Below are 26296 nucleotides of genomic sequence, written 5' to 3'. Positions count from 1 at the left end.
GTAAGATATTTAAGGGCATACATCAAAAGTTTAGAAGTAAGATCAGCCCCTATCACCTAAAACCAAAGCTAAAAGCATTATAGTTATTCAAGACTTTTGTGAGAATAACAAAGCAGTGTACTGAACAGAGTCACATAGCTTGACCATCACATACTGACTAGATCAACTTGGGAAAATCAAGTGATAAGTGCTAGGATTTACAAAGATGCTCTCATGAAACATACATGTAAGTAACATCCTACAGACTGACCAGGTTGTATCTCTACATTTAGGTTAGATAAATGCACATACATGTGTGTAACAATAATTAATGAAAAAAAAGAGGCCATGGATTTGAAAGAGAGCAAGGAAAGGGTCTGGGGGAAAGTTTTGATGAAGAAAGGAGAAGGGAGAAAATGATGTAATTATATTAATCTCAAAAATTAGAAGAAATAATTTTTAAAGATTATGCTTTTAGCAGGCATGTTAATGCATATCTTTAATCCCAGTGTACAGGAAGCTGAGGCAGGTGGATTTCTCTAAGTTTGAGGCCAGACTGGTCTACATAGTGAGTTCCAGAACAGCCAGCGCTATGTGGAAGCATCCTGTCAAAAAAAAAAAAAAAAAAAAAAAAAAAAAAAAGCTTAAAACAAAACAAACAAACAAACAAAAAACCCACAAGAAACAAAGCAAAACAACATAACCCTGCTCCCCTTCCTCAAATAAAACAAAACAGATTCTGCTTTTAAACAGGTCTATTCAGTAAGGCTTAAAAGTGTGAAAGCTTTGGTGAGAGCAGCGAAGTGCCTGGCCACGCTCTCTCATCACACAAACCCCTCTGTGTTTTGTCCAAATATGGCTTAGTAATACCACAGAGGGTTGAGGCCCAGCTCTCAAAGGCCACACTCCTTCATGGCACACCACCAAGGTGTGGTGCGTTTCTCAGTTTTACTTACACTTTTGAAATATGAAATAAGTTTCTCTTTGTCTCATTTACTGGGAAAGGATAAGGAAAGAGAATAACTGTCCCCTAAAAAGGCAAAGACCTCAATTCAGGAGCATATCATAATTGTTTCCTTCCAAACCCATGAATTTCCTCTTTTATACAAATATATATTAGGCTATATCCTTCATAACATATTTTCCAAACTAATTTTGTTAGAAATTATGAGATCGAAGGCTGCACTACTCAGTGACCTTGGCATGTTCTATGGTTCAAGAGGCTGCCATTGCCACACACCCTCATATTTTGCAAGAAAATTGCCCCTTTGAAAGGTTGATTAGCTTGAAATAATTTTTTTTTATTTCGTTTTTGTTAAGAACTGCAATTCAGTGTCTCCTGAGTAAAGGAAAAATCAATAATGCATCTCAATTTCTTTGGCTTCTACAATGCATGCAATTACATATTCTAGTCTGGTAGCAAAAACGACACACAGTGTGGGAGAGTATACAGTGGCACCGCTGGCTCCCCAGTGGCAGTTTATTTCTTCTGTGCTAATAGGACTCTTGATTTGGGGGGGTGGTGGTCAGAATATTCTTACTTTTACTCAATGAATCACAAAATTTTAAAGTTATTTTGTGTATGTGCAGGTTGCACACACATGGTGTGTGTGTGTGTGTGTGTGTGTGTGTGTGTGTGTGTGTGTGTGTTTTAGAGGATAACTTTCCAGAATGGGTTCTTGCCTTCTATTTTGTTGAGGCAGAGCCTCTTTTTCTGCATTGTGCTGCAGACTTCAGGCTAGCCAAAAGGAGCCAATAAACCATCTATAGAAGAGCTGTGCAGATACCAGATACCCCTTTAGAGTGTGGATTTTCATACTCCCTCTGCTCTTAATTTGTTGATGGTCAAAATTAAGATGACGCAAGCTAGTGTTGGGTGAGGTTAGTTTCCTAGGCTCATCTGCTGAGCTGCTGACAATCTTTTTATTGGCACGGGCTGTGGCTCTTCACTAGGCTGTCATCATCCTTTTCTTCAAACTGTGCAATGACAGGGAAGGCACAGCTGGGAAGCAGCCTCTCTAGGTGGTCTAATTGTTGTTGTACAGGCAGTTGGGGCTGTCAGTTTTCCCATGTGTCTACACATGCATTTGTGTGAGGAGATGTTCATGTGTGTGCCTGTGTGTGTGTGTGTGGAGGTCAGAAGACAACCTTGGGGTGTCTGTCATTCCTCAGGCATATTCCATTTTTATTTGAAACAGGATCTCACATTAGCCTGGAACTTCACCAGATTGGCTAGTCTGACTAGCTTTCAGGCTTCTACCAGTCTCTGCCGCCATCTTGCCATCATGGGACTCTAACCGCATGATTCATGTCCAGACTTTTATGAGAGTTCTGGGGAGCCCAAACTCAAGTCCTCATGCTTGTAAGGCTGGCACTAGGGACCAAGATATCTCCAGTCCTTAGTCACAGGCTTTCTGAAGGAGTTAACTCATATGTTTACTGAGTTCTCACACAGATGCAACAGTTAACAAACTGGACATCATTGCTTATTAATAGCCAGATAATTGTGATGATAAAAACCAATACATTTCCTTTACTATAGCAATGGTAGTGAACTGTGTGATCCAAACTGCACACCAGATGACTCTGACAAGCCACTGTCATGTGGAAGACATTGCAGAACACTCTAATAATTAGCTCTTTGAGTAACTCCTCTCAAAGTGAGCCACCCTACTCTGAAATAACTGCCAAATTTATTCAGAATTACACCAGCTCAGGTCAAGGCCAGTCTGCTGCCCACAGCTTCAGCATGTTCCAAGCAGTGAAGGACAGAAGCACAGGAAATGAGGCTCATTACCAGAGACTGGTGCAGCCTTCACCAGTTAATGGTGTCCTCTCTAACGGATCCTTTCCTGATTGGCAGCTGCCAGAACCATATCCCACTTAAGAGGCAAATACACACATCTTAGGGTGACCGTTACTCTCAATTTGACAGAGATAAAGGTGTGGTGGTGCTGTGTTCCCCCAAATATTGTGCACCCTATAAACTTATCTGGGGTAGAGAACAGAACAGCCACTAGTTACAGAGGCTAGAAAATGGTGGCATTCACACTTTTAATCCTAGCATTCCAGAGGCAGAGATCCCTCTGGATCTCTGTGAGTTCACAGCCAAATTGGAAACAGCCAGGCATGGTGACTCATGACTTTAATCCCAGAAAGTGAGCCTTTAATCTCAGGGAGTGATGGCGGAAAGCAGAAAGGTATATAAGGTGTGAAGACCAGAAACTAGAAGCATTTGGCTGGTTAAGCTTTTAGACTTTGGAGCAGTACAGTTCAGCTGAGAGCCATTTGGATAAGAACTTAGAGGCATCTAGTCTGAGGAAACAGGATCAGCTGAGGAACTGGCAAGGTAAAGTTGGCTGTGGCTTGTTCTGTTTTTCTGATCATTCAGCGTTCACTCCAATACCTGGCTCCAGGTTTGCTCTTATTAATAAGAACTTTTAAGATTCATGCTACACAAAGGGTTTCCCAACAGGCAGGGACATTAGCACTAATACTGGAAGAGTTAATTACAGACAAGTCTGTGTTGATCTCTTATACAACATTGTATAAAATTGTGTGTGTGTGGGGGGGTGTTGCTAGGGTGGGCACTCTGGGAAGATACCTGGGTGTTGGCAGAATTCAAGCAGAAAACAAAATGGTTCACTCAAGTAGGGGAACCAACTGGGGGTCCTTCAAATTGTCTTCTCCACCTCCACATATGTCACTTCTGTCTGGGTATGTACTTCATTCTCTTTTCTCTCACTTTTTACTGAGGCAGGAAGGCCAGTGGGAGGGCTCAACTGAACAGGTGATTGCCACCAAGCTCAGGACCTGAGTTTCCTGTAAAGGACACACATAGTAAAAGAACTGACTGCTGCAAGTTGTCCTCTGACCTTTGCTTATGCACTGTGGCCTGTGAGCACACACAAATAAGTAAATAAATAATGAATAAGAGTAGTTTTTAAAGCCTCAGTGGAATTTTAGAATTAAATTACACATAACATTAAACTCTCAGGGTTCCTATGGGGGAATCCAAACTTTTCAGTGTGTTCTAATACATTTGAGTATCTAAGAATATTGCTTAACCCAAGAAGTAGAGTCTAAAAATGCTCAATTTGACCCCAAGTGTATGTTATAATCTGCAACTATCCATCAATTGAAACTCCTGACTTTATCATCTGTCATCCATATGCTTTGCTGAAGAATGAAGGTGCCACACAGGCTCTTTGCTCCAACATGATGAAACCAATGCTAACAAGTGTAAACAAGGTTGTCTTTCTGAACTCCACCTGATCATCCTTCATGCTTGTTCTCCTGAATGTCATAAACATTAGACTCAACTTGTTCTAGAACAACTACATAATTCACGAAAGACATAGACCTCAAATCTCATTAACACTTGGAAACTCCGGCTATTTCAATGACAACCTTAAGAATTTGTTGGCCTAGCTGAAATTCTTATTGTGAGATGTTCTCTAAATTATTAGCTGTGTTTAATGAAAACACAGTGTGTTCCATGGAATTAACAAGCCACTCTCAAAATTAACATACAAAACACAAAGTGTTAGCTAATTGCACCCTAGCAACTGCTTGAAGGCAGTAAAGTAATTTATGTTTTAATTTTTTCTAATAAGCTGTTAGAAAAGCCACAAAAATATATTTTAAATTAAGTTTTAATTGTAAATGATGTCGTGTTGTAGTTTAATAAATAATCGTTGACCAGGGAGCTGTAAATGAATTTTGCTCATTGGTTAGAAGACATTGCTCAGATTCCTTTATTTATGCTGATTTTATGCTAAAGAATCATAAAAGCTGTATTATAATGTTTTTTTAATTAATTACTTTACCTTCATATTACTTTTACTGATTCAGATATAGGTTTTTTTCACTTATCATAACATAAAAAGTTTCCAGAAATTTCTTACTGCTTTGACTCTGCTGACACTCTTCCTGACACCATGCTCATGCTAATAAAATGTTTTATTACAGGGTTGAGTATCAGAACTTAATGTCAATGAATCTTGAAGTCTTATGGGGGAAGACAAGGCAGAGTCCTAGCCCACCTCTTACCACCTATCTCCAAACTTCAACTTTTCCCATTATGTGTGGATTTTTACCTTAGTGTGAACAACCTGATTTAGTACCTTTTGTTTTCATAAGAATTCAGTAGTAGTTAATATTCTAATTTTTCAATCTAAAGGCTTAGAAATCTTGCATATTGCCGTTAGCCTTGCTTCCCACATAAAAACATCCTGCCACCCATCCAGTCCACAGAGCTGTGATTTGTGGTTATATCTGCACGGCAGGTACTGTTAGGATGACTGAGTAATGAGAAATGCTATGATTATATTTGTTTCACCTGTGTGTGTGACAGAGAGCATGTGTATGAGTGTGTGAGTGTGTATGAGTGTGTGTGTGTGTGTGTGTGTGTGTGTGTGTGTGCGCGCGCGCGTGCGCGCTCTGTTCTAGTGGCTGTCTGTTCTCTGACCCCAGATAAATTTATTTTGGGGAACACACAATATTTCTGGGAACACAATACCACCACAACTTGGTACACAGGTATTCAGAAGGACAGATGGATGGGTGTGCTCACATGCAGGTTAGAGGTCAACCTTAGATGTTCTTTCTCAGGTACTGCATACCTTTTTTTTGGGGCAGGGTCCTTCACTGTCTTGGAGCTTACCAAGTAGGCTAGGCTGATTGGTCAGCAAACTCCAAGGATCCATCTGTCTCTACCACTGCCACCACTGGGCTTATAAGTACATGCCAGCACAGTCAGCTGATGTTTTACATGGATTCTGAATGTGGAACTCAGATCCTGTGCTTTCATGGCAAGATCTTAACTGATGGAGCAATCTCCTAGCACCTTATATATCTGTTTCTTACATGACAATTTCTTCCTCTAGAGTTAATTGCTCGCTAGCATTGTTTTGTTATTTATTAATCGATATACTTATTAATCTATGTATTTATTAATCTGTTGCATGGCTGTTAACTTGATTAACCAGTGAACTGTTTCCCAGAATTCCTTTTCCTCACTAGTTTCAGGTTAGAATCAGCCAAAGAGAAACTTGTATGATATATTAAATATGGGGATGGAACATTAGACATTAGCGCTAAGAGATCTTGTAGGCAAAATTATGATATGTGCAGGAGGGCCTACTATGTGCCAAGAGAGCCCCTCTGCTCTCCATCCTGCCCTTCTGAATAACAGTCACATCAGATGTGATACCAACACAGAGGAGAGCTTCCCGGGGCTCTCTGAGAACACTCCACCTCACTGGGGCTTCCTGGGCATCTCCGATTCCCTGCGTAAGTGGTGAGGGCTAGTTGACACAGCTCTGATTATTCTCTGCCCGTCTAGATGTCCCATCTAGCCTCTCTTCTACTCACAATCTAAGCCCGTAATTATCCCTAAACACCCATAGCAATTGTATTTTCCATGAATGAGTCCTAACTGTCTCTTTGTTGCTGACTTATACAAATCTTGAGAGAACAATGAACTCTTCTTGATGTTAACAAGTGCTTAGTCGGACATTCATCTCTGCACCTTTAGTTGGTTGGTTTGTTCATTTAGAGAACTCCACTTGGGTCCTTCTGTCCTAATTCTACTCAAGTTGGTTGCTGTGGGCCTCACGCCCATGACCTGTGTGGAATTCCTCTCCAGTAACCTGTCCACTGTTGTCTGCAAGCGACTGCTGAGCTTGCCTCCTCGAGAACATTAACCATGCTTCCTGGAGCCTCCGTCTCTTCTGCCATTTCTTTGTGCCCTGTCATGTTAAAACAGGGGTCCCAGGGTTGAGTACAGCTGGGACTCCAATGGTACTGGCTAGAAGAGAGGCAGAGTGGATGCTCCGGGCGAATGAGCTGCGTACACGTACAGGCAGGGCTCATACTCTGACACTAGATGTTTGGCTTTTTGACTATCTGACTTTGTTTTGCTGTGACTGATTTTTCAGAGTCTCATATATAGATTTAGAGAACCACATTTGTGGCCTAAGCAATCTCACTCCATTAAGAGAATATTTATTCATTCTTCGCTCATGGTGCCCATGAGAAATGGTCTTGAGTTGTTCTATGGAGTGCACTTTTCAGAGGGTCCTCAGATGCTATCTGGGCTGGGTGTGGTGGAACACTCTGGTAAGCCCAAGGAGGCTCTTAGGCTGAAGGCCAGCCTGGGATAAATACTAAGTTCAAAACCAGTGTGAGTTACATACCAAGACCCTTTCTCTAAAATAGCTACTGAGACATAACTCCACAGTAGTGCACTTGCCTAGCATGCACACCACTCTGGGTCTAATCTCCAGTGGCACACACACACACTGTACACACACACACACACACACACACACACACACACACACACACACACTAAAATGCCATATAAAATAATTGGAATTTAAGATACAAGTGAAAATGCTAGCCTTTGACTACAGATATGTAAGAATGCTATTTAAAGGGAAGACAAGGGTCTGTTCCCTACCTCAGCAATCCTAAAATATAATTTTCTGAAAACTAAAGCATTTTATAGACAAAATTTATATGTTCTGTCCTAGAAGGCATGACATGATTTCTTTAATAGCTGCATATTTAATTCTTATTTTTAATCTTTCTGGTCTTACTACTTGTTTGTCATTGAAGTCTTATACAATTTCTTTAAAGAAATATCAATGAAACTGAGTGTTTACAGAAAAATCCAAAGGGTTGGGGGAAGCATCCCCTCTCCAGGTTTTGCTTCAAGGGTGTCAGAGTTCTACGTTGCCAGAGTTTGCCAAGTTGCAAACAGTAAGAACAGATCAAGGCCTAGACTGAGGATATGAATGAGTGAAATAACACCCTGTTCTTGCTGTCAAGATCCTTGGAAACTGATAAAGAAGACACATAAGTCTCCCTGACAGGCAGACTCTGTCACATGACATGCACCAGAGACTTACAACAGAAGAAAGCAGGCTGGTGTGGTACCCACATTACAGACCTAGCTTTCAGGATGTAAGGCAGGGTTTCCACCAGATGGCCAGTCTGGTTTATATATTGAGTTATATGTCAGCCAGGACTACCTAGAAAGACTTGCTTCAAAAAAATAGAAACAAACAAACAAAAAGAATAAAACAAAAGGAAAGGTTTAGTTTGATTCCGTTTTCAAGGTTTCACAGTTCCTTCATCCTGTTACTGTTGAGCCTGTATCAGGGCATCATAGGATGAGGAAAGCCGGTGGCCTGGAAAAAGTGCTCACCGGGAAGTGAAAGAAAGAGGAGGAAAACAGGACCAAGGTTCCCAAATCTTGTTCAGGTTACCCTCAGTGATCCTAAAGTCTCCCATGAGGCCACAACTCCTAAAGTTTATAGCTCAGAATCATGGCCTCCATCATAAAAGGGAGCTTGCTTTCACAACTGAAAGGATTGAAGACCTTTCAACTATATAACGTTCTAGAAAAGAGAAAACTAGAGAGAGTAAAGAGACCAGTTACTTTCAGGAATGTAGGTGGAGAAAAAGTGAAGCCCAGGGAATTTACGCCGATGGACAACTTTATATGCTGTTTGTTAAAACTCAAGCAAAGAATGAATCCTCATGTAAATTATTAGTTAATGATGATGATCAACAGTGGCTTGTGAATTATAACAAACATAAGACCTTACAGGAAGATAGGAGGAGTGTGATAAGGGACACTTGTGGAAGTGAATGGGACAAGAATACAAATGGTAACTACAGTTTTCAGTAATTTTTCTGCAAACCTGAAATTGCTAAGTGTGGGAGCCATTTGGGATGAGTGGAGAGATGATAGATGATGGCCTTGAACAGGGTTGAGTCCTGAAGGTGTCTGGTGCTGAAAGAGGGAAGTGGGAGACCATGCACATATCCATGTGCAGTGTAGGTAAGTGCTAAACAAGTGGCAAAATCAGAACCAGTTCTGTAGACCTGGAAAGTCCTCATGACAGAGCAAGCCTTGGGAAAACAGATGTGAGTGACTTGGGGAAGTCAGTGAAGAAGCTGTCACAGGAACTGCTATGGATGTCTTCTCACTGCTTGTGTCTTTATTTCATGAAAATATTCCATCTTTAGGCACACATATAGCTGTAGATGGTCAGGGAGATGACTTCTACTTAAGCTGTATAATTCTGATAAATAAAAATATTAGAATATTGTCCATAACTGACACAGGAAAGTAACTGTATTCTCAGTCACAAAGACAGATAATTTTTAGAGTACAGAACAAATTTAAAACAGACTAGCTGGCTCTACAGAGAATACACAAAGACAAATTCCCAGGTGTTTATTGCTAAATCAAGGTCAGACATGAAGCAACCTTGATAGACATACCCTATGCAGCAATTTTTTTTTCTGCATGTACCCCAACCATTCAAGGTTCAACCAACTACTGTTATTGTTAAGTCCTGGATTTCAGTGCCACTTTCTGTCTGGGAAAGAGCTACATGCATGGCCAAGTGTTACTCACTGCTTGGTCAATGTGACCTTCCTAGCCTGAGAGAAACGGTGTGATTTCTTACCTGTATCAGTTTGGCTCTGTCTTTGATTGTTTACTCAAGAAATGCTTTGTGACCCTGAAAATGTAACTCATATTTGTATAGAGTTTGGCTGTGAGAGGAGCAATGTGAAGGAACTGTGTGAAGAGCTATGCAGTGAGTGAGTCAGTGTGTGTGAGTGTGTGGGGGTGTGCAGAGGGAGCTGAGGAGGGAGGGCGAGGAGCTAGGCAGGAGAGAGAGCAAGAGAGGTTTTCAGAAAGGACTTTTTAAAGATGAAGTAAAGAGAAAATTGCCATTAGAAAGTGTGTGTGTATCCTTGTTTTCCCCTCAGATAGTAAAGGTCTAGCCCTTGATGCATACACGGATTTTTTTTTTTTAATATTCTGGTGCTAACTGGAGGCTGGCCCTCCAGTTACCAATAAAAAAATGTCATAATGAAACATTAGTTTGTATCCTGACATAGAATTAATAATGATGATGATGATGATGATGATGATGATGATAATAATAATAATAATAATAATGGAATCAAGGCAGGAAATGAGATGCCTCGTAGAATAAATATCAAATGGTGATGGTAGCACCTGAACTCTGGTTTTCCTGAGTGCAGATGTTACTGTTTCTGCCACTAATACTAGGAACTAGCAAGGCTAATATTCTCTGGAGGAGGGTTTGGTAACAGAGAAAGGCTGTGAGCAAGAAAACAGAGAGAGGATCCAGATGGAAGCGTTCAATTAAGCATCCAAGTTTAACTTAAAGATTTTTATCACATGTAAATATTTAAAACTATAAAAGAAAACCTTAGAAACCTTTTGTAATAAATAGGACTCCACTTCCACAATTAAAAAAAAATGTCTCTGGAAACAACACTGAAAGCCACTCACAGCATCTGCTATCAGGGAATGATCTCAGAACCATATCTCTCAGTATGGAGAGATGTTCCATCAAGATAGGCATCCAGATGCCTGCCAGTGGCATCCCAAGGATTTTTTCATATGCAATGTATTTTATTATAGCATTTTATTATAACAAACAAAAGTCTTATTCTATATCATGGAATATTTTAGTATTTAAATTTGAAATAAAAGACAAAAGACTAAAAACACAAAGTCTAAAATTGTCACAATCTAGACAATATAAATAAAACAAGAAGAAAATTATCTGTCATATTATCTGTCATTTTTATATTGGTCATTACTAACATGTAAGATGATGATATCATTGCTGAGCTAATCTGATTCCAATGACTAAACTCTCACTGTCTTTAATAGCATTTTGGCAGATTATTTTGGACTTTATGTAAGTAATGGGATAATGATTTTTATGATTTCACCAGAATAATTTTATTCCTAGATTCACATTTAGCTAGGCTAATCAGCATAATGTCCCACAGGCACAGACACAAACTAACCTAACCTAGATATTCCCTCACAAATGCACCCAGAGGTTAACCTAACCTAGATGGTCCCTCATAAATGTACCCAGAGGTTAACCTAACCTACATGTTCCCTCACAAAGGTGCCCAGAGGATAACCTAATCTACATGTTCCCTCATAAAGGTGCCCAAAGGATAACCTAACCTATATGATCCCTACAGGAGTACCTGAAGACTTGCCTCCTAGGAGATCTAGATCTCATCAAGTTGACAATTGACACTAACATCACACCCATCAAATGACAAGACCTAGAGTCACCCATGGCTTTCCTTAGAGTTTCCACAATGACTCTGTGAATCAGAAGAGACTCCACCTAATCCACACTGTCCTGAGATGTGAGTGAGAAAACTCTGGGAATATTTGTTACAGCAGCTACTATAACTTACCATAATCAATAAAAAAAACCTAACATGAATTCTTAATCTTTTTTAAAAGAAAATTCAAATGTTATTAAAAGACATAGAGGAGTTATATTGTATTACCCATGTAATGGTATCAATGATTAGAAAATTAATATGATCTGAGTGGCCTGTGCTGCCACTAGGTACCATGGTGAAGTCTGGGCCTAGGCTATAGCTGAAGACCATATCTGGGTCCATGATCCTACCACAGCCAGGGTCTGTGCTGATAGCTGTGGCCCAAGTTGCCATCAAAGGTCACACAGAGGCCCAAGGCCTACACTGCAACCTGTGGCCATGTTGGTGTCTGGAGGCCATGCCATTGCCAGAGCCATGCCAAGCTGAGTGGCCTGCATTGTCATAGATCCCATGGTGTAGTCCAGACCAAAGCTGCTGCCGAGAGCCATGTCTGAGTCCTTGGCCCTGTAGCAGCCAGGGTCTGACTTGATGTCCATTTCTCCTGCTACCATAAAGGGATATACAAATGCCAGGGGTCTAGTCAGCCACCTGAGACCATGTTGGTGTCCAAGGGTCATGCTGCCATTGGTGCCATACTGATCTGTGGGGTCTGTGCTGCCATAGGGCCATGGTGAAATCTGAGGCCAAGCTGCTGATGAGGGCCATGCCTGGGTCCATGGTCCTGCTGCAGCTGTGGTCTGGGTTGATGTTCTTGGCCCATGTTTGTAGTAGGTAGCTGTTCCAGCTTTGACCTGGAAGTCCTACGCCAAATGAGGCTTCTGGTAACTGTCAAACCTATCTAGGACCTGCCCCTGAGGTAGGGCTGAAACAGGGAGCCCTTAAGACCCAAGATCTGATGTGCTGGCTCTCTTGGTTCCTGGTAATCCTGAATGCTGGAGGCAAACCAAGCAGAGTTCTCCAGAGAACACCACTGGACTGCACTTCACCTCTTCCAGATCCTGTAACAAACCCCTTTACTAGCTGTAAGTTACCCCAAAATAAACCTCCCTTTTAATTATGTGCTTAATTAACTGTGCTGATAGCTTGGCCTTAATAAATCCCCCATTACATGTTACCACTGGGGTTCATAGGAATCATGTATGCTGAAATCCAAGGGCCTTGTTGAGCTGACCCCAGCCTTCACTGGCCCTGGGATAGCTGGCCCTGCCCCTCACTGGATACTACAGCAGGAAAGCTGGCCCTACCCCTCATGGGAGAGCTGGCCCCTTGCATTCCAGAGAGATGGCCCCACCCCTCACCGCAGATGTGGGAAAACTGGCCTAGCAGAGTTGGCTTACACCTCATCTGAAAGGGACAGTCCCAGTGGCCAGACTGACTAGCTTAGCTAACCACCCAAACCCACATCCTAGGCCTTGGGTTGGCCCATCCTAACATCTGTCCCATCTAAGACCTGCTGGAGCATGTGAAGATACTGGTCCTGTAGAAAGATAGCCACACAGGATCTCCATAGCTTGGGGCAACAGTAGGATATCTGAGAGGAGTTTGAGTGAAGGTCCAGTGATGATGGCATGCCAGAGGCCTTGATAGAGACCAATGACTCCGTGCAATGAACATCTGCAGGTAGGGATAATTGGACAAAAGGATATTGGATGTGACACACCACAGCTCCCAATGCCATTAGGATGAATGAATAGGTATTAGGGAGACAGGAAAGACAGAGGAGCAAAGTCAGGTTTTTGTTGTTGTTTGCTTTTTTTTTTTAAATTATTTTTGGGAGGTTTCCTTTTGGGGGGAGAGATGCTGCAGTGACGAGGAGCAGATATAGAGGGATGGGGAATTGAGCAGAATTGGGGTGCATGATGTGAAATTCAATAAATAATTATGTTATTTAAAAAGAAAATTAATGCTGGGCAGTGGTGGTGCACGCCTTTAATCCCAGCACTTGGGAGGCAGAGGCAGGTGGATCTCTATGAGTTCAAGGCCAGCTTGGGCTACAGAATGAGATCCAGGAAAGATGCAAAGCTACACAGAGAAACCCTGTCTTGAAAAAAAAAAGAAAGGAAGGAAGGAAGGAAGGAAGGAAGGGAGGGAGGGAGGGAGGGAGGGAGGAAGAAAGAAAGAAAGAAAGAAAGAAAGAAAGAAAGAAAGAAAGAAAGAAAGAAAGAAAGGAATGTGGTGGTATTATGTTCCCTAAAACATTGTGCACCCTAATAAACTTATCTGGGGTCAGAGAACAGAACAGCCACTAGATACAGAGGCCAGAAAATGGTGTTAATCCTAACATTTCAGAGGCAGAGATCTGCCTGGATCTCTGTGAGTTCAAGGCCACACTGGAAACAGCCAGTAACAAGAACCTTTAATCCCAGGAAATGATGGCAGAATGCAGAAAGGTATATAAGACATGAAGACCAGAAACTAGAAGCTTTAAGCCTGGTTAAGCTTTTAGGCTTTTGAGCAACAGTTCAGCAGAGAGGCATCCAGTCTGAGGATACAGGATCACCAGAGGAACTGGCAAGGTGAGATAGCTGTGGCTTTTTCTGCTTCTCTGATCTTCTAGCATTTACCCCAATACCTAGCTCTAGGTTTGTTTTTATTAATAAGACCTTCTAAGATTCGTGCTACAAAGGAAGAAAGAAAGAAAGAAAAGAAAAAAATTAATATGTAAATTCATGTGGGGCTGGGCAGGACCAGAGAAAACTTCAGCTACACAAAAATAATACATGATAAAAATGCAAAGCATTAATGGATAATCAAGTAAAAGAGTAGACAGCATAGAAAACACTGAAAAGAAAACACTAAGGAAAGGGAGTACCTGCCCTAAGAGTGTTCACCAGGTGCTGATAAAGGACTGCCAGTTCTCTCCTGCCCCAAGAGTGCAGCTCTAAACATTCACACACACACACACACACACACACGCACGCACGCACACACGCACGCACGCACGCACGCACGCACACACAGACGCACGCACGTGCACACGCACACGCACATGCACACGCACACACATGTGCACATGCAATACTAAATGGACTCTGGGTTTTACAGACAGACATAGATACATGTGTATACAGACATTAGCGACCATAATTAATGAAGAAGTCATGAATTTGAGAGGGAGTTTGGAGGGTAATGAAGAGTTGATTGAAGGTGGGAGAAGGAGAGGTAGTAATGAGATAAAGTATTCATGAAATAAATAATTTTAGCAAGACCCTGTCTTAAAATAAAACAAATTTTAAATAAAAAATATAAAATAAAATTTAAAGTTATTCAAACTAGTACAAGTTTGTGATTAAGGAAATCTAATTGAATAAAATGAAAATCAAGGTCAATATCCATGCAAATATGCAAATTAGTTTATGATAAAAGCAGATTGGTAGATAAATTTATAAGAGAAAACAGATGAAAGAGAAATTTGATGTACTTTCCATTCAACAATAATATGATTATTCGAACTGAAGCTTGGTCACCCAGCAGAAAGATAATATTAAGATAATTGATTTCCCACCACTATAAGAAAATACTAGAAATGACCAACTGAAAATTGCTTATTTTCTCCCAGCTGGGTGTTCTCAGTCTGTGGCCAGTTGGTCTACCACTTTGGGGCCCATTCCAATGCAGTACTGCAGAGTGGGAGCATGCAAAGGAGAATCTAGTCAACCTATGGTGGTTGTGAGGCAAAGACAGAGACCCACTGTCCAGGGTACCATATAGACTGCAGGGGCATACCCCAGTGACTTAACCTTTTCCAACTAGCCCCACTCTTTAAGGTCTCAGTGCCTTCCAATAGAACCACCAGCAGACAACAGCCTTTAGTGTGTGGACCTTTGAAGAACACCCATCCAATGTCCAGGGGCCTCCCATGCTTTCCTTCTGGAAGCAAAGGAGCATAAGCCCTAGCCTGTGGGAGGGTAGATTTTCAGAAGAGGAAAGGAGCCCAGTACTCCCCAGCCTTACCTTCTACTTGAAGGCTTATATTCCAAACATATTCCAAAGATGCTTTATATCCCACAATGCTGCTCAAGGCCTGTCTGGCTCATGGTCACTGGCCTACTACCCATGCCAATGGATGATGTTTGAGGAGTTCCCAACAGTCACAAGGAACTTAGCATCTATATTCCTCATCACGTGTGACACTCAAAGTAACTGATGCTATTTTTCATGTAGGAACCTGGAGGAGATCCAAGTTAGAATTTTAAGATGAAATGATGATCCTGCCTTGATGTTGCCAGAAAACAGCACTTAAGGAATTTTCTTATTCAGGCTGTTGAGTGTTGGCTCAACAGGTAGAGGCACTGGTGAGGCCTTAATTCAATCCCCAGAACCCATGTAAAGTGGAAAGAAACAAATGCCTTCACATACAGTTGTCCTCTGACCTCCACAGGCACACCAGTGTGCTTGTGCATGCGAGCACACACACATAATAATAATAATAATAATTTTTCAAAAAGATATTTTCTTCCTAGATAATGAGAGCAGTTGCACTGGGTGCTGTATATCCTGGGCCTCCATGTCCTTCTCTAAAAATATGAATATAAAAGTTCATTCAGATTTTTAAAAGATCTAAAAGAAAACAAATTTCAAAACTCATGAGAATCTATGTCAAAATTTAGATGGAATGGATGGTTCCTTAAAGTGACCCAAGTTAAAAAAAATATACCTAATAAAGAAAAAAAAAGAAACATAATAAGAACACAATTAAAGATATTAAGTCACCTTCTCCCAAAGGAACCAGACACAGGTTGTAAATGGATGAATTTTTTCTGCCCACCTCTTCCTGAATAACCACTCAGAGGTTTATATTAATTAGAAATGTTTGGCCGATGGCTCAGGCTTATTACCAGCTAGCTCTTACATCTTAAATTAATCCATTTCTATTAATCTATATTTTATCAAATGGCTTTGGCATTACCAGTTTGCTGACATGTTGCTCCTTGGGCGGCTGGTGGTGGTTGTTTCCTTAAAAGTAACTGAATCAGGTATGTCAGTGATGAGACTGGGTAAATCTGGGAGATAAATACATGTATGTCGTTTCAATATTCTCCATACTTTCTCTGTGTCTAAATAATGCTGCATCTGAGCATCATGTGAAGGACAGAGTCATCTCAGCATGCAGAGGTGACTGCTGTGATTTCTGATTGACCATTCACAGTCATAAGTATCTAAACAGTTCTTCATACTGTGTGCAGAACAGTGACACGGTGAAGGGGCATGAATTAGAAGTGATGTGTTCTGATGTATCTAACTAGCTGTTCTCCTGTGTAAATCAGAGTCCAAACAAAAGACAAAAAGCTCAGAGTGTGCCCACATGGGTTGAAGAAAGCGCCTGTCCTCCATTTGTCTAATTGAATTAAATCTTTCCCTCCTTTGGTATTTTCTTCAGTTGAGTTCATGTGGTTTGTTGTTGTTGTTTTGACTTCTCTGTAATGATTCATCAACCATACCTCAGGATTTGGGAAATAATTTCAGACAAACAATCATTCCTCAAGAGGAGAATGCCCTGAACCAGGACAATGAGCACTGTGTATAGAAAGAGGTACCCATGGCTTCTGATTTCAGGTTTCAGCTGGAAAGTTACCTCAACATCAAGGAAAACACGAAGAAACTGAAGGTGCTATGAGGGAAGTGAGACTAAAGGACATACTCCTGTTCCCTAAGATGAAAGTGAGAGGAGAGGAGGAATCTCACCGCCAACCTATGCACAAGCCTTCGTGTACCAATGCTGGGCAGAGAGCCAGAGCTCTCATGGACAAGTTTGTGGAGGTTGAGTTCAGGTTCAAAAAAATTAGGGGGATCAGTCATGAGGGGCTCACATGCTTGCCACGTTTTTTTTTAGATAGAGTGTACTGTAGTCTGGGTATGTCTCAAAGTTGCTATATAGTAGTCAAGGATGAACTTGAATTTCTAATCCTCCTGCCTCCACCTCCTTGCATGCTAGAATTATTGGTTCATACTACCATACCTGGCTGTGAATTTTTCTTCTGAGAGATCTGCCAAACTCTCACAGTGAACAGTAGGGGAAATTCCCCTGATTTTCCCCATCGGGATGAGGCTAAGAGGAAAAAATCTCCACATGCCATCATAGAGCATCCCCTCTTAAAAAAGTCAGCTCAGCAGAAGGTGTCAATGGCAGCCTCTCGTGCTGCAATTTTATCAGGCCATGTTTGATCCAGAGAAAGCAAACTTTAACCACAGATGACCCTGGCCTTCCTGGCCCACTTACAGGCCTTGGGTCAGGGGAGAGAACGCTCTTTGGAAGCTCATAGTCCAGAGATACAGGATATGAAAAGACACAGACAAAATCCTAGAGAGTCTCCTTTTCCACCATCAGACCACCACATCACTAAAATGTGATTTATAGCAGCTGTTATCAAGCCCATCATGTTTACTATTAAATCATTTGTATACATGTGTGCACACACACACAGAAACACACACATGTGCACATACACCTACAAGCCAGAAACTAAGTAACAGGAGACCCAGACACAAATATGTCAACAGTGATGGAATCAGACCTAGGGTTTTAAGTAACTGACTTTCAAGGGCTCTTACAGGTTAATCAATGGGAAATTTAAGCACCAAGATGAAAATTCTAAGACTGAACTAATCTGAAAAAGTTAGTACTTAAGAATACCATAGCAGAAATGAAGAGTGCCTTTGGTGGGCATATTAGCAGCCTGCAAATAGCTGAGGAGAGAATATCTACAGCTGTGGTACCTCAGTAGACACTTAAAACATATCACAAAGAGAAGAGGGAAAAAGTAAAATCTCTAAGAAGTGTTGACTACAGAAAGTGTAATGCCTATATAAATAGAAGGGGGGGGGAGAGAAACACTTCAATAATCATGATTGGGGAAATGCTCACGTATATATTAGACGTGGGAATCTCAGAGAAAAGATAAAGTGGGATGGATGTTACAAAACTTCTACACCTAGAACATTAGAACCAAATTTCAAAGACAAAGAAAGTCCTGAAAGAGGCAATAGCAAAGGCAGCAAACCCAGCTTCTCCTCACAAACCTCACTAGCAGGAAGACAGTGGAGTTAAGTATTTAGGTTTGAAAGAATAATGCAAAAAAGGAACAGGAAAGAAAAACCCCTAGAATCTTGTTTCCTGTGAAAACATCATTCAAAAAGAGTTAAGGGGAAAGGCATGTGTTCACCATCAGATTGCTGTCCTTACCAGACCAGAACCTTTTTGTCTTCTTTGTTCCCCAAGACCTGTTTCCCCTTCTGTGGAATTCACTAAGGATCCACTTAGCACTTGAAAGATTTGGGAAGCTGAACCTTATGATAAAACCAAAGACAAGCACCAGAAAAGCCAAAAGGACACTGCTTCTCAGAACCACCTCAGCAGCGGTGTGCTGCCCTGAGAGACACCAAAGGTACCAATAATTTTGGCTTTTCTTTGCCATGTCTCATAAAGAGCAATTGACACAGGGAACAATGCAATCAAATTACAAAACAAAACAAAAAAGGTAAAAAAGAAACGTATATCTCCTAATGGTTGAAGTAAGTTACAACTTTGTGTTGGCCATCATTCATAGCTATCCTGGATGCAATGTGGCTGCAATGTAGCCCTTCCTGGATCAGACAGGAAGCAAAATTACTTAACCAGGATAGAAGCCACTGTCTGGCCTGCACTTTCTGCTTTGGCCCTTGGCAGCTTTTAGTCCTTTACTGAAAGTCTCATTTTCTCTAAACCTTGTCTACCCTGTTTGTTCAAACAATTAGTATCAGGAACAATCCATTGTCCCGGCACAGTACTCAGGAGTACTAGATCAACTCCACGGCCACCCTCTGCTGCTCCTGGTTTCCAGGATGGCCTTTGGACAGTGATGTTTATTTTACAAGAGATCCCACCACATATATAAAGATGAGGGTATACTCTATTGACAATATTAAATCCTGCAGGCTGGTACAAGCACTGAGGAGCATGTATGAGGAGAAAGGCATCAATAGGGATGCTGCCATTCCAGAGTTTCCCCTTGACCATGACAGCTAATGAGAAGATGGTCTGCGAAGGTGGGAAAGCTGCTTTCCCCAGAACTGTAGACCCCAGAATCCTTGAACAATGTGTTTGGTTTGGTCTGGCTTTGTTTCTGGTGTAATTTAGTACATGAAAAAGTCCAAGGCCCCAGTTGTAGAATGCACCCCATGAAGTTAAAAAGAAACTGCACTTTCCTGCTTATGTTATGCCAACCTGCCATATAAAAAATGGAGTGAAATGTAAAATGCCCTTGTCTATTAACTTCAGGAAGAAGTTGTGCCGCTGCTATTTCCTAATGGACTGAAGCCCCTGCCTCCCACAGTCTCCCCCATCCTACCAGCTCTCCAGTAGAAGCCTGCTTGGTAAATTACAAAGAAGAATGTGGTCTTTTCTGATATTTTGGCTTAGGAGTCCCAAGCACAAACTCACATCATTGCTACTGATGAATGATTTTATTCATTTTTAAGTATTCGTTTTCTTTTATTCAAATACACTTTTTAAGACATGTAACATACCAGGAGGAAATGGAATATGTGTGTTTCAGAAGAGAGATTTACATGAATGACCACATCTACATTAAAAAGATTAAAAATTACCCTGGCTAAAATTCCATTTGAAACTGGACTAGTTTCTGCGGATTCTACCCCAGAACATCAAGGTGTGTGTGGGTGTGTTCTTGTTTATGGCTGTGTGGGTCTGGTTTGTTTAGGGAGAGGTTCCACTTCACACTGCCACCCACTCTGCCTCAGAACCAAAGGCATTCTGAGGCACTCCTGGTTACCTGGAAGTGAATCCACCACACTTTGGTACCAGCATGTCTCTCTTCCAAATGTAGTTCAGGAGCCACTAAAAGAAACCACACAGTGTTAAGACTAAACATTTCTGAGACTGCCTCAGTGATGGCGGGTTCAACAGCCCAGCCACTGAGAGAGCAGTTACTGACATTTTCCAAATAAATAAAGCAAACTAGTTACTTCAGTATTGAGTCCACATCTATATGATTTATAGTCCTGGGAGCTGGCCCATTGAGGCAGGAGGAGCCTAGTGAACCAGCGGTAAACTAGAGGCCACCCAGGCACTGAGAGCTCACTCCAAGGATGGAGTTCATGTTCAGTCACTTACTGAGTCCTTCCTGGGAACTGCTTTTGATGGGGAGGCAATGACTCCTGTAACATCTGATGAGTCTGACTGGCTTGTACTTAATCACTGGGCCTCTAAATGGGTTAATATTAACAGGAAAGAAAAATAGGGATCCTGTTTAGAGGCTCCTGGCAGCAATCAAATAGAGAAAAAAAGAGTATTCCTCCAAAATCAATGTTTGCTTTGCTGAGGGCCTCCTTAGGTGAACATTGGAAACAATTCTGTCTAGAGTTAAGACACCCTGAAGCCTCTGGTGCCAGCCAGCAGCTCTTGGCCATCCAGAATCAACAGGTTGTTGCTGTGAGTGCTACCAGGACATGCTGATATAAAGGACTGGAAAGCTCCTATGTAACAGAGTTCTCCTGACAGATGCAGATAATAATATACAAAGAAACACCCCCCACACACACAGAGTCCATACCATTTCCAAAGATCATCACAGCAAAGGCTATGCTCCTTGGATAGTCTTCTTATGTCTTTTGTCAGGTACTTCTAAATCAAAACACATGTTCCCACATACACAAACACTTGCACATACCACATAGTTTATACTGTATTGGAGGATACTTTATGATCATAGAGAAATTGAAACGCACTTAACTTGTGTTCTTATAATACCTCCATGCCTGGACACATATTCTACATGTATAGAGTTGGACAATAAAACATATAAAGGACATAAATTGCTTTTGATTAAATTATATCATGTATTTTCTGGCAAAAGGCCCAAACTCATGCAAATTGGTTAAGCATGAATTAATACCACCAATTGTTCAATCTCAGACTTCCATTTGAATTATGAAATGCCTATCCAATTAAGTATAAGGAAATTATATTTAAAAGTGTATACATGTATTGCAAGGCAGCCAAATGGACTATATCAGTCTAATAGCGTGATACAATTTTTTAATGGTAAATGACATTAGCCATTTATCTTCCAGTAGTAGAAAATGAGCCAGAACTTTCTCCTAGACAAAGTTTGTGACTGCTGGTCTGGGCCAGGTGTTTTCAAGCATTTGGTCTGCTAGCCAAAGAATTAAAAATAAGAGCTCACATAGAATTGTAGCTAGAGTTTCCCTGCCTGGTCCAGTCAGGACAAATCTTTCTTACCTGCCAGTCCCACAGTCGCTCAGACCCAACCAGGAAAGCACACAGAAACTTACATTGTTTATAAACTGTATGGCTGTGGCAGGCTTCTTGTTATCTACTTCTTCTATCTTAAATTAACACATTTCTGTTAGTCTATACTTTGCCACATGGCTTGTGGCTTACCAGTGTCTTTACATGTTGCTTTTCATGGCGGCGGCTGGCGGTGTCTCCTCCCAGCCTTCTTGTTCCCCACCTTCTCCTCTTCCTTGTCCTGCCTACCCTATCCTTCCTGTCTGGCTACTGGCCAATCAGCACTTTATTTATACAGAGTGATATCCACAGCACTTCCACTTCTCTTTTTTGTTAAAAAAGGAGGGTTAACTTTTATATAGTAAAATTACAAATAACAAAACAATTATCAAGCAAGAATTACAGTTACAATATTAAAGAAGACATCCTAGCTATCTTATATTTGTGAGTCCAAGGTTTTATATCTAACTTATCTTTTATCATAACTGAGGAAATTATAACTATCTAGTCTTCAACCACATCAAAGACCTCAGAAGGATATAATATTACCTGAGAACCGGGAGAAAGATATAAGCATTTTTCAGGAGTCTTGCAAGAGTAGACAGAGACAGCTGGCAGCCTGGACAGTCATCTAATGTTCCTTTGTAAAGTTGGGGCATTTGTCTGCAGCCTAAAGGGCTAGAGTCTCTCGGTCACTTCTCTCAGTGTCCTGTAGAATGTCTGGCAGTTTCCTCTGTGAAGTAGGAACCTGAAGGACCATTTTGTCAAGCAAAGTTCAGTGGTCACCTTTCTATGGGTCCTACATGTCCAGTCGATCAAGCAGTCCAGGCAAGAACAGTTTCTTGTCCAAATGGCTATTTTTGTCAAGGTGAAGATAAACTCCATATGAAGTGTCTTCAATGCCCATCCTCCTCTCTAAAGTAAAACGGTGCTGCCAGGAGCAGACATGTCTCACTGTCCAGAAAGTCTAAATTTGAAAAATATTTTAAATGCCATATTCTGTAGACCTTTGAAGTATTTGAGGATTACCTGTCTATCTGAAATATCTCTGTGTATATCTAGAAGACTTAACTAACATGGCTACAAGTATGATTATCATAGATGACTAATTATTAATCTATTTTTAATTATCCATTTCAATTTAAAATGAGCTGTACAAACATAATACCTTAAACAAAAGTAGAAATATACACACAGTATAACAAAATTAACTTTAAGTTTGTATCAATAGACTAAAATCTATACCAATGTAAAACATTTTAAATGAGTTGTTGCTCTTTAGAAGTAAGTTCATTAGTCTACCCTTTCATCCTATCATATCTATATATATCCCCTTTTTATCTTTAGAAAAAGATTGCACTTATAATCAACCTGTTTTAAATAAAATATTGGTTTTTCTCTGTCCCACACCAGAAGGCTCTTCTGATTTGGGACACAAGAATCTCTTAACCTTTTTTTTTTTTTTTTTTTTTTTTTTGCAGAGTTAAAAACCACGAGGTCAGAACAAGAGTGGAAAACCTTACCCTTCACTGCTTCTGCTGTTCTTCCTCTCCGCAAGAGACCTACTTCTGTGCGTCCTGTCTATTTAAAGACTTTCTTTTCTGCCTTCTCATTGGTTGTAAACCCAGCCACATGACCTCCTTGTCATTGCCTATCTGTACAGACCCCCAGGTCTTCTATGGTTGGTATTGAGATTAAAGGCGTGTGTCTGCCATGCTGGCTGTGTCCTTGAACACACAAAGATCCTCCTAGCTCTGCCTCCCAAGTGCTGGGATTAAAGGCGTGCCCCACTACTGCTCAGCTTCTGCTCTGGCTTGCTCTGACCTCAAGGCAACTTTATTGACATGCAAATAAAATCACATTTCAATACAAATAAAATATCACTATGTTTCCCCTTTTCTATTTTAATAAAAAGAAAAAAGGAAAAAGTTATAACTAATATAAGAAAAACTATATACAAAAGTACAATAACTATATATACCATATATACAAACAATAAATACCTAAACAATGTCTAGTCCATTTGTATTTGACAAATTCAGAGAAAATAATTCCATTATCTATCCTATTTTGGTAAGTCCAGAATGTACCTGATTCACCTTTTATCCTAACTTATACTGCTAACGGAACTGTCTTATAACGTCTTTCAAATTTATACACTTACAGCTCTTAGTGAGTTTTTCTGAAATCCTTAGCAAAGATAATTATAACTATAACTAACTGATCTTCAACTCCCTCAGAGACCCAAGAAGGAAATAATACTACCTAATAAAAAATAAAAACAGGAAGTGCATGCGAGCAGCTTCCAAAAAAAAAAAATGTGAGTTATATATAAAGGATGACTCCTTTCCCTGATTGTATCTTGTAATTGAATAAATAGTGAAGTTAATTCTGAAGCATCAGGGATAAATTCTGCAGTCTCAATATGTAATACCACTCTTTCAGCATACTGAGAGTCAGTAACTATATTGAGAGGTTCTGAAAAATCCATTAATAACAACAGAATAGCATACAATTCCGATTTTGAACTGAATTATTAGGACTTTGAACCACTTTACTTAAATTTTCTGATTTGTAACCTGCCTTTCCTTGTTTGTTGGCATCTGTATAAGATGTCCGAACTCCAGATATGGGTTTTTCACATACAATTCGAGGCAAGAGCCAATCAGCTCTCTTTATAAGATCGATTCTATTGCTTTTAGGGTATTTGCTGTTAATTTCTCCCAAAAAATTACTGCAAGCTCTTTGCCAAGGTTCGCTTTCTGTCCATAATTTTTCAATGTCCTCTTTAGTTAAAGGTACAACAATTTCTGCTGGGTCTATTCCTGGTAATTGACGAAGTCTCAATTTTCCTTTCAAAATTAAGTCAGAGATTTTTTCCACATAAGTTTTAAATTTTTTATTTGGTTTATTTGGTAAAAATATTCATTCCAATATAATATCTTCTCTCTGCATTAATATTCCTGTAGGAGAATGCCTAGAAGGTAAAATAACCAAAATGCAATCCAGCTTTGGATCAATACAATCTACATGTCCTTCGTGTACTTTTTTTTCTACCAAGGCCAATTCTTTCTCAGCTTCAGGTGATAATTCTCTTGGACTACTTAAGTCCTTGTCACCTTTTATGGTTTCGAACCAATTATTCACTTCATCATTTTTTACCCCAACAATAGTTCATAGATGAGAAATGTCCCCAAATAATCTTTGAAAGTCATTAAGAGTCTGTAGGCGATCTCTCCTAATTTGTACCTTTTGAGGTCTAATTTTTTGTAGCTCTATTTTATATCCTAAATAATGAATAGAATCTCCTCTTTGTATCTTTTCAGGAGCAATTTGTAATCCCCAGCAAGGCAATATTTTCTTTACTTCTTCAAACATTCTTTCTAAAGTATCTGCATTTGAGTCAGCTAGTAAAATATCATGCATATAATGATAAATTATAGATTTAAGAAATTTTTTACATATCGCTTCCAAGGGCTGTTGTACAAAATATGGCCACGTTGGGTGCCATTTGTAGCTAGAGTTTCCCTGCCTGGTCCAGTCAGGACAAATCTTTCTTACCTGCCAGTCCCACAGTCGCTCAGACCCAACCAGGAAAGCACACAGAAACTTACATTGTTTATAAACTGTATGGCTGTGGCAGGCTTCTTGTTATCTACTTCTTCTATCTTAAATTAACACATTTCTGTTAGTCTATACTTTGCCACATGGCTTGTGGCTTACCAGTGTCTTTACATGTTGCTTTTCATGGCGGCGGCTGGCGGTGTCTCCTCCCAGCCTTCTTGTTCCCCACCTTCTCCTCTTCCTTGTCCTGCCTACCCTATCCTTCCTGTCTGGCTACTGGCCAATCAGCACTTTATTTATACAGAGTTATATCCACAGCACTGAATTGTAAAAGAATCAAGACATTTATTCACTCTGAACAAAGAAATAATAGAGAGTGAAGAATGCACTGTCAGGAATAACTGGTCACAAGAGTAAGTGTTCTCAGGGCCCAAGATACACCCTACAACCTAGAGCTTCTTTATTCTCTCCAAGGGAAGGCAGGCTATTACTATGGGGTGTGGTCTAAAAGGTTCTCTATTTTGCATGTTCCTTCCCATAATGCATCTGATTGTAAACACATGCACAGCCAATTACTTGTAGGCATGAGATAGTAAATAGAAGATTCTCCCTAAAAGGTGACTAGAGGACACAGTTTTGCCTTACTGTGCATGTAACCCCAGCCAGTAGCTGGATAAGCCCTTCTATTCTGCATGCCTGAATACAAATTATATAAAAACTGTCTAAATTTTATTGTTGTTAAGGGCAGAGAAACTTGTACCATAGTTCAGAGATAGGAGTATGTGTAGCCTGATGCAGGGGGTGAAGGATGGGTGTCAAGGGAGTTCTGAGATTCCTAGGAGTAGTATATGGAAAGGAGTATGTGTTCATAGTACATGAAGGTGTAGGAATTAGGCGCCAAGTGCATTACTGTAGGGAATGAAGGAAGTCCTGAGTGAATATATGCTGTTGACATGGGCATGACCATATCAAGGATCTCATAGCCTCAGGATAATGCAAAAATGGTGAATCTCCTAGAATGAGACTCAGAGAGATGGCAAAGTCTTCTCAGGGGTCTGACTACAGGTGCTGACAGTGTGCTCAGAAAATGACCACCATAGGCCTCTCACTCTGAGATATATGTGGCCTAGAGGCTGCTCCCCAACAGAGACTGTTCCCATTGAGATTAGCTAAACTTGCCTCCTTAATCCAGCTGTATATCACAGATAGATCTTTGCCTCCTTGTTTTTCTGTATATAAAAACTCTGCTTCCTTTTTTTCAGTTCAGCTATATGAAATAAATTTGCC

The sequence above is a fragment of the Onychomys torridus genome, chromosome 3 (genome assembly GCF_903995425.1).
Source record: "Onychomys torridus chromosome 3, mOncTor1.1, whole genome shotgun sequence".
NCBI lineage: Eukaryota > Metazoa > Chordata > Mammalia > Rodentia > Cricetidae > Onychomys > Onychomys torridus.
The sequence above is the reverse complement of the archived record's forward strand: the minus strand, read 5'-3'. Positions refer to the sequence as shown.